Below are 10062 nucleotides of genomic sequence, written 5' to 3'. Positions count from 1 at the left end.
GGGAGATGAACCAAATAGATAAAATCATGAATGAAAATGGAATTATTGCAACCAATCCCTCAGAGATACAAACAATTATCAGGGAATACTATGAAAAATTATATGCCAACAAATTGGACAACCTGGAAGAAATGGACAAATTCCTGAACACACACATTCTTCAAAAACTCAATCAGGAGGAAATAGAAAGCTTGAACAGACCCATAACCAGCGAAGAAATTGAATCGGTTATCAAAAATCTCCCAACAAATAAGAGTCCAGGACCAGATGGCTTCCCAGGGGAGTTCTACCAGACGTTTAAAGCAGAGATAATACCTATCCTTCTCAAGCTATTCCAAGAAATAGAAAGGGAAGGAAAACTTCCAGACTCATTCTATGAAGCCAGTATTACTTTGATCCCTAAACCAGACAGAGACCGAGTAAAAAAAGAGAACTACAGGCCAATATCCCTGATGAATATGGATGCAAAAATTCTCAATAAGATACTAGCAAATCGAATTCAACGGCATATAAAAAGAATTATTCACCATGATCAAGTGGGATTCATTCCTGGGATGCAGGGCTGGTTCAACATTCGCAAATCAAACAACGTGATACATCACATTAATAAGAGAAAAGAGAAGAACAATATGATCCTGTCAATTGATGCAGAAAAGGCCTTTGACAAAATCCAGCACCCTTTCTTAATAAAAACCCTTGGAAAGTCGGGATAGAAGGAACATACTTAAAGATCATAAAAGCCATTTATGAAAAGCCCACAGCTAACATCATCCTCAACGGGGAAAAACTGAGAGGTTTTCCCTGAGATCAGGAACACGACAGGGATGCCCACTCTCATCGCTGTTGTTTAACATAGTGCTGGAAGTTCTAGCATCAGCAATCAGACAACAAAAGGAAATCAAAGGCATCCAAATTGGCAAAGATGAAGTCAAGCTTTTGCTCTTTGCAGATGACATGATATTATACATGGAAAATCCGATAGACTCCACCAAAAGTCTGCTAGAGCTGATACATGAATTCAGCAAAGTTGCAGGATACAAAATCAATGTACAGAAATCAGTTGCATTCTTACACACTAACAATGAAGCAACAGAAATACAAATAAAGAAACTGATCCCATTCACAATTGCACCAAGAAGCATAAAGTACCTAGGAATAAATCTAACCAAACATGTAAAAGATCTGTATGCTGAAAAGTATAGAAAGCTTATGAAGGAAATTGAAGAAGATATAAAGAAATGGAAAGACATTCCCTGCTCATGGATTGGAAGAATAAATATTGTCAAAATGTCAATACTACCCAAAGCTATCTACACATTCAATGCAATCCCAATCAAAATTGCACCAGCATTCTTCTCGCAACTAGAACAAGCAATTCTAAAATTCATATGGAACCACAAAAGGCCCCAAATAGCCAAAGGAATTTTGAAGAAGAAGACCAAAGCAGGAGGCATCACAATCCCAGACTTTAGCCTCTACTACAAAGCTGTCATCATCAAGACAGCATGGTATTGGCACAAAAACAGACACATAGACCAACGGAAGAGAATAGAAACCCCAGAACTAGAACCACAAATGTATGGCCAACTCATCTTTGACAAAGCAGGAAAGAACATCCAATGGAAAAAAGACAGTCTCTTCAACAAATGGTGCTGGGAGAACTGGACAGCAACATGCAGAAGGTTGAAACTAGACCACTTTCTCACACCATTCACAAAAATAAACTCAAAATGGATAAAGGACCTGAATGTGAGACAGGAAACCATCAAAACCCTAGAGGAGAAAGCAGGAAAAGACCTCTCAGACCTCAGCCGTAGCAATCTCTTACTCGACACATCCACAAAGGCAAGGGAATTAAAAGCAAAAATGAATGGCTGGACGTGGATGGAACTGGAGAGTGTGATGCTAAGTGAAATAAGCCATACAGACAAAGACAGATACCATATGGTTTCACTCTTAAGAAACTTAACAGAAACCCATGGGGGAAGGGAAGGAAAAAAGAAAAAAAAAAAAAAAAAGAGGTTAGAGTGGGAGAAAGCCAAAACATAAGAGACTGTTAAAAACTGAGAACAAACTGAGGGTTGATGGGGGGTGGGAAGGAGGGGAGGGTTGGTGATGGGTATTGAGGAGGGTACCTTTTGGGATGAGCTCTGGGTGTTGTATGGAAGCCAATTTGACAATAAATTTCATATAATAAAAATAAATAAATAAATAAATAAATAAATAAATAAATAAATATGAATTGCTGGGACCTTATGAAGATAAAAAGCTTCTGCACAGCAAAGGAAACAACCAACAAAACTAAAAGGAAACCAGTGGAATGGGAAAAGATATTTGTAAATGACATATCGGACAAAGGGCTAGTATCCAAAATCTATAAAGAGCTCACCAAACTCCACACCCGAAAAACAAATAACCCAGTGAAGAAATGGGCAGAAAACATGAATAGACACTTCTCTAAAGAAGACATCCGGATGGCCAACAGGCACATGAAAAGATGCTCAACGTTGCTCCTCATCAGGGAAATACAAAATCAAAACCACACTCAGATATCACCTCACGCAATTCAGAGTGGCCAAAATGAACAAATCAGGAGACTATAGATCCTGGCGAGCATGTGGAGAAACAAGAACCCTCTTGCACTGTTGGTGGGAATGCAAATTGGTGCAGCCACTCTGGAAAGCAGTGTGGAGGTTCCTCAGAAAATTAAAAATAGACCTACCCTATGACCCAGCAATAGCACTGCTAGGAATTTACCCAAGGGATACAGGAGTACTGATGCATAAGGGCACTTGTACCCCAATGCTTATAGCAGCACTTTCAACAATAGCCAAATTATGGAAAGAGCCTAAATGTCCATCAACTGATGAATGGATAAAGAAATTGTGGTTTATATACACAATGGAGTACTACATGGCATTGAGGAAGAACAAAATATGGCCCTTTGTAGCAACGTGGATGGAACTGGAGAGTGTGATACTAAGTGAAATAAGCCATACAAAGAAAGACAGATACCATATGTTTTCACTCTTATGTGGATCCTGAGAAACTTAACAGAAACCCATGGGCGAGGGGAAGGAAAAAAAAAAAGCGGTTAGAGTAGGAGAGAGCCAAAGCATAAGAGACTCTAAAAAAAACTGAGAACAAACTGAGGGTTGATGGGGGGTGGGAGGGCGGGGTGGGTGGGTGATGGGTATTGAGGAGGGCACTTGTTGGGATGAGCACTGTGTGTTGTATGGAAACCAATTTGACAATAAATTTCATATATTGAACAAAAAAACTTAGAAGGTGTAATTCATAATGAATTTGGATTAATTTTACAAAATATGTGTGGAATCTGTTGCATTTAGATTGCATTTTATAATAATTTGTGAAAAACGAAACACAGTCTCATATAATTTTACTATTTATGTTATATTCCCCAACTAAAAACTAAGCAATAGAGTTCTAAACAAATATTAATAGTGGCATAGATTTTGAATTTGGAAGTGGGATTGTCATGGATAGGAAGTGCAGCTCTTTATCATAAAATAATATTATAGATATATTGAAACTTTTAATATACTTTTTTTTTGTTTATTTTTGAGAGAGAGAGAGCATATGAGTGGAGGAGGGAAAGAGACAGAGGGAGAGAGAGAGGAGAAGAGAGAGAGAGTTCCCAGCAGGCTTCAGGCTGCCAGAACAGAGTCTCACATGGGGTTCAAACCCATTAACCATGATCCTGACCTGAGCAGAAACCGAGTCAGACACTTAACCAACTGAGTCACCCAGGTAGCCCTTTAATGTAAATTTGATTGGACCATTTCACCATACTTCAGAGTTCTAAAGAAAGAAGTCAACAAATTATACAACTGAAGAGTCAGTTCTGACTATGACATATTACCTTATAAATAAGGTTTTACTGAAACACATCCATCTGTTTACATATTGATTATGGATTCTTTTTTTTTTTTTAATTTTTTTTTTCTCAACGTTTATTTATTTTTGGGACAGAGAGAGACAGAGCATGAACGGGGGAGGGGCAGAGAGAGAGGGAGACACAGAATCGGAAACAGGCTCCAGGCTCTGAGCCATCAGCCCAGAGCCCGACGCGGGGCTCGAACTCCCAGAGTGCGAGATCACGACCTGGCTGAAGTCGGATGCCTAACCGACTGCGCCACCCAGGCGCCCCTTGATTATGGATTCTTCTCACTCCAATGATGAAAATCCATGAGGCTAACAAAGCCAAACATACTTACTATCTGTCACTTTACTGGAAAAATTTGTTAGTAGATTTTTGGGAAAAAAATTATGGGTGTTTTTATTATTTTCTATATTTATTAATATATACATAATAGGCAAAAATTCTGAATTAAAAATGTGATTTTCAGTACATTTTATGCTTGTTGTACATGCTGTCTTATATTTAGCCTAAATCTTTCAGAATACACATTTTCATTATCTACTCTGTCATCAATGTATCTAATTATAAAAATTGTATAAATCCTAGCATATATTGACATTTTTGCACCATATAGCTGATGAATGATTATTTGCATAAATATATGACACTCTAATATGCTTAGTTTTAGTCACCTGGTCAGGGTAAAGTTATTGTTTGCTTTACGTTATATAGGGAGCTCAAATTAGATAAGAAGTCTTTGTGATCCATGCGTAAGCAATAAAGAAAATCATGCTATTATTTGTATCTTCTCCACAAAAACTGCCTCAATAGTGCTCACTTCGGCAGCACATACACTAACATTGTAACAATACAGAAAAGATTGGCATGGCCCCTGCACAGGGCTGACATGCAAATTCGTGAAGCATGCCATATATTTTTTTACTTGCCTTGATAATAGAAACCTTCTAGACATAAACAGACCAAACAAGGGCAATCTTTGCAGAACCAAATCAGAAGCACACTTTTCCTACATTTCACTTTCTGGAACTGCTCCAGGGTTTAAATTGCGCCTGTACCTAGAGCAGCCATGTAGCAAGGTTGCATACTTTGACAATATTATGAAACATAACCTATAATTAATCTATAACACCTATATTCTTTACAAGAAAAAGAAAAATCCAAAATTAATGTCAATATTGACATTAGAGTGCAAAGAGTAAAAACACTGGAAAAAAAAGTTAAAATATAACTACCAGTTAAAATGACAAAATCATGAAAAAAGTTACAATGTACCTTTTACAATCTAAAAACAATACTGAGAATAAGAACCTCTAGAATTTTGCAATAGAGTTTCAAGTAAAGGTTTGTTTTTCATCTGGCACAAAACATTCAAGAAAAAACTAATTAAAATGATAAAATGACACAATTTCTTCTGAGTACAAGTTCCTATTCATTTAGTGTACTCTGTAAATGAATGATCTTGGTGCTAACAAACTATAATGATTTCGTCCTATCTGCTCTATCTAAATTACTGGTGATGGAATTTGCCTAAGTTGACCTGTAATTAGAGCTAATTATTACAGCCAGCTTATCTTAACATACATAAAAAGCATGTTTCTCATTGAAAGCAAAAGACTGGTAAAATCCTAGTTCTGTACTATAAGCCATAACAATGTCTACCATGAAAATGACACCAATAAACGCCATGGTATGGTATGAACAAAGTATGTCTTTAATTTTTTTTTAATTTTTAATGTTTATTCATTTTTAAGAGAGACAGAGAGAGAGAGAGTGTGTGAGCAGGGGAGGAGCAGAGAGAGACACATAGAATCCAAAGCAGGCTCCAGGCTCTGAGCTGTCAGCACAGAGCCCAATGCAGGGCTCCAACCCATGAATGGGAGATCATGATCTGAGCCGAAGTTGGATGCTTAACTGACTGAGCCACCCAAGCGCCCCAATATGTCTTTAATCTAAAAAAAGTCTTTAATAAGATAATACAGATGTTTTCTTTCCACATAGCTTGTATGGCTATGATTTCCATGATTCTTTCCTGATATGAGTAAATCTAAATGATCAGTGAGGTGGAAATATAACACCAAATGTTGGTTGTATAATTATTGTCTCCAGGTAGTCACTTTCAGGTTAACCTGAGATTACTATATAGCTATAATTTGTAACTAAATGAAAAGGAGTAAGACTTCCCTAGGTTTCCTTAATTTTTATTTTATTATAAAAAATTCATATTTAATTAAATGGAGGAAAAAGAACAGATGATTCATTATTGCTTTTATAACATTTATTCTATTACTTGTTTACCTTGTAAATAATTTAATTCAAACTAAATACATAAATTCTACTTTAATTTATGAAGTTTATCAAGTGACTTACAATTCTGATTGTACACAGTTTTCTATCAGTCATTATTCTGGGGATGTTTTAAAAAAATGCAAAGATATTTAATGTTATGGTTATCAATATTTATATGTATGAATTATTTTTTTAAAAAGGTTTTTAGGTCAAAATATAAATTTAAAAGGGAAAAATTAAAGAAACTGTAAAATATGGGAATTAATAGAAAGGCAAACAGTAAAACAGATGCAAATAATAAAAATGTATTTTTTTTAAGATGGATATATATTTAAATTAATGTGCCAGTATTTTTGTATCATTTGGGTAAACCGCGAATAGTACAATTGTTGGGTTGGAGAGTACTTCTATTTTTAACATTTTGAGGAACCTGCATACTTTTTTCCAGAGTGGGTGCACCAGTTTGCATTCCCACCAACAGTGTACGAGGATTCCCCTTTCTCCACATCATCACCAACATTTATTGTTTTCTGCTATTAATTTGAGCCATTCTTACAGGTATGAGGTTTTATCTCATTGTGGCTTTGATTTATGTTTCCTTAATGAAGTTGTATATATACATAACGGAATATTATTCAGCCCTCAGAAACAATGATACCTTGCCATTTGCAAGGGCATAGATGGAACCAGAATGTATTTTGCTAAGCAAAATAAGTCAGTCAGAGAAAGACAAATACTATATAATTTCACTCATATGTGCAATTTAAGAAAAAAAATGGATAAACTCAGGGAAAGGGGAAAAAAACAGAAAAATAGTGAAAACTATAAGAGAACAAATTGAGGATTGATGGAGAAGAGGTGGGTGGGAAATGGGCTAAATGGGTGATAGGTATTAAGGAGGGCACTTGTGATGAGCATTGGGTATTATATGTAAGTGATGAATCACTAAATTCTACTCCTGAAAGCAATATTGCACTATATGTTAACTAGGAAGTAAACAAAAATTTGAAACAAACAAAAAAATTAAGGGGCAAATGATTTGTGAAAGAGAAATGTGTGTGGATAATATAATAAATAATGTTACATTTTTTATAATTCTGATGTTTTAAATTAAAATTGAACTTTATAACATAGCTAGTATCTTCACAGGAAAAATATTTCAAATGTTTGTTGTGGTGTACAACTCAGAGGAAAAATCCTAAATGTATTATGAAATTACCATTAGTAACATAGCGACTATTTATGCATGGCATATCACGGATGACATTTTATAAAATGAACCAAATTTCTGTTCATAGAGTAAATGTGCCAAATTCAAAACATGTAACCAATACTAGCTCCTCAGATGTCTCTCATAATACTATCAAAACTAATTCAACTTCCCAACTAACCCAATCTCCTAATTGTTTTTTTTAATTTTTTTTTCAACATTTATTTATTTTTGGGACAGAGAGAGACAGAGCATGAACAGGGGAGGGGCAGAGAGAGAGGGAGACACAGAATCGGAAACAGGCTCCAGGCTCTGAGCCATCAGCCCAGAGCCCGACGCGGGGCTCGAACTCACGAACCGCGAGATCGTGACCTGGCTGAAGTCGGACGCTTAACCGACTGCGCCACCCAGGCGCCCCTCCTAATTTTTAATACTATGGAATAATTTAAATGTCTTTAAACTTTATAAAAAAAATACAGAGTATGTGTTCTTTCAAGGCTGGCTTCTCTCTCATAGTATTTTGTTTGTGAATTTTTTTTTAATTTTTTTTTAACGTTTATTTATTTTTGAGACAGAGAGAAACACAGCATGAATGGGGGAGGGGCAGAGAGAGAGGGAGACACAGAATCGGAAGCAAGCTCCAGGCTCTGAGCCATCAGCCCAGAGCCCGACGCGGGGCTCGAAATCACGGACCGCGAAGTGGTGACCTGAGCTGAAGTCGGACGCTTAACCGACTGAGCCACCCAGGCGCCCCTTGTTTGTGAAATTTATCTATTTGTGTGTGTGTGTGTTTGGGTGCAGTTGATTTGTTTTACTTTTGTGTTGTATTCTGTTTTGTTAGTATATCAAAATGTATTTGTTTAGCAGCTAATGGTGATCTCACTTTATAATCTTGGTTATTTTAAATTGTGCTCCTATGTATATTCATATTCATATCTTTTTGTGAATATATATGCACATAGGTTTTGAGTATATATCAAATCTGAGACACAGAATTGATGGATCAAAGTTATACATTTGTTCAATTGTAGTAGAAAACTTCTGGTTAGTTTTCAAAAAGATTGATAGAATTTTTATATCATCCAGGAGTTACAACTGTGGAATTGGTTTTACATCCTTGTAAAACTTATTATATTCAGTTTTGTTTTTGTTTTTCTATTTAACCATTCTCTGGCATACAGAATGAATGATATTGTATTATGGTTTTCATTTGAAAGCCTTTGTAGACTAATAAATATGAGGACCTCTCCCTATGTTTAGTGGCAATTTAGATATCTTCTTCTGTGAAATGCCTGTTCAAATTTTAGCCTACTTATCTATTAAATTATCTGCCTATTATATATTGATTTATATGACTTTTTTCTATTAGCTATTTATAGTTTCTAGATAAAATGCTTTGTAATATAAATTAATGTATTTCAAATAGTTTCTCTCACTCTGCATCTTGACTTTCTTCAGTCTTAATGGTGTCCATTGATAAATAGAAGTTAATTATTTCTTGAAAAGACAAACATATATGATTAGATGTAGTGTTTTTTGCATCCTATATAAGAAATTCTAGTGAATTCTAAATTACAAAGATATTTATGTATTAAAAATTGTTTAATCCTCTTAATAATTCTACATTTTTTCTAGAATTGGCATACAAAAATAAAAGAAATGTACCTCTTTTTTTCAATCTATGTGAATATCTAAGTATTTAAGCACCATCATTTATTAAGATCAATATTTTCCTTGCTGTACTGAACTGTCTTAAATGTCATGTATTAAATGATCCTTTAGATGTATTTGTTTCTAGACTAATGTTTTTTTCTGTTGTACAATTTGTCTACTCTTGGATCAAAGGAGCACTCGAAGTTCCTGCTCTAATAAAGCCTATATTATAGTGGGCAATAAAGTATTTTAAAAAAGAAAAAGAAAATTGAAGAGCAGTAAGTACTATGAAGAAAGTACAGAAGTAAAAGTGATAGAGAGTACTGGTGGTTGGATGATGAGGGGACTTGTTGAGAAGGCCACATGAGTGACTCTTAATAGAAGGGGTAGTCCATGAGAAATGTGAGATGAAAGAATTCTAGACAGAGGGAATAGCTGAAGCAGTAGTCTTAATTCAGGCATTACTTTGATGCATTTGAAGATCTGAAGGAAATTCATTGTAAATAGAGTATAAAAGGCCAAGGAATAAGTATTTAAGGTGATATGGGAGATGTGGGTAGAGACCAACCATGTAGGACATTATTGCCCATGTTAAAGATACCCATTTTTAGTTTAAAGAAAAGATTTGGGGGAGAGTTAAACTGGGGATATGTAAAATGATATAATTTTTTTAAAGATTACTCGGCAGTATGAAAAATTAATTGTAGGTGGTCAAGAGTAAAAATAAAACAAGCAATGTAATAGCTGTTAAGGCGATTTTAGTTCCTGACCAGAAACAATAATGGTATGTACTTTGTATTAGTATGGGAGTGGGTGAGACATGGTCATCTGAATACCATGGGAATCAGAGCTAAGGTGATTCTCCGACGGGATGAAGGAAGAAAAGGAGGGATCAAGGAAGATTTCCAAGAGATAAACTATATGATTTAGAAGAAATTATGGTTCCGTTAACTGAATATGGGAAGACAAACAAAGGGGTATGATTAGCAGGATTAGTAGAGAATCTTGA

The 10062-nt window shown here is 35.4% G+C and overlaps 1 non-coding gene across 1 annotated transcript; it reads left to right on the top strand.

Annotated features, from left to right (window-relative positions):
• The first annotated feature begins 4713 nt into the window (after positions 1–4713).
• On the top strand, positions 4714–4820 carry LOC121039547 (U6 spliceosomal RNA). The gene has a single exon (XR_005794831.1). It is a non-coding gene; the product is annotated as a U6 spliceosomal RNA (small nuclear RNA).
• Positions 4821–10062: the final 5242 nt, after the last annotated feature.

This window comes from Herpailurus yagouaroundi, unplaced genomic scaffold (assembly GCF_014898765.1).
Source record: "Herpailurus yagouaroundi ecotype Mexico unplaced genomic scaffold, PumYag 180, whole genome shotgun sequence".
In the NCBI taxonomy this organism is placed as follows: Eukaryota; Metazoa; Chordata; class Mammalia; order Carnivora; family Felidae; genus Herpailurus; species Herpailurus yagouaroundi.
Note: the sequence above shows the minus strand (reverse complement) of the source record. Positions and strands in the feature narration are given on the sequence as shown.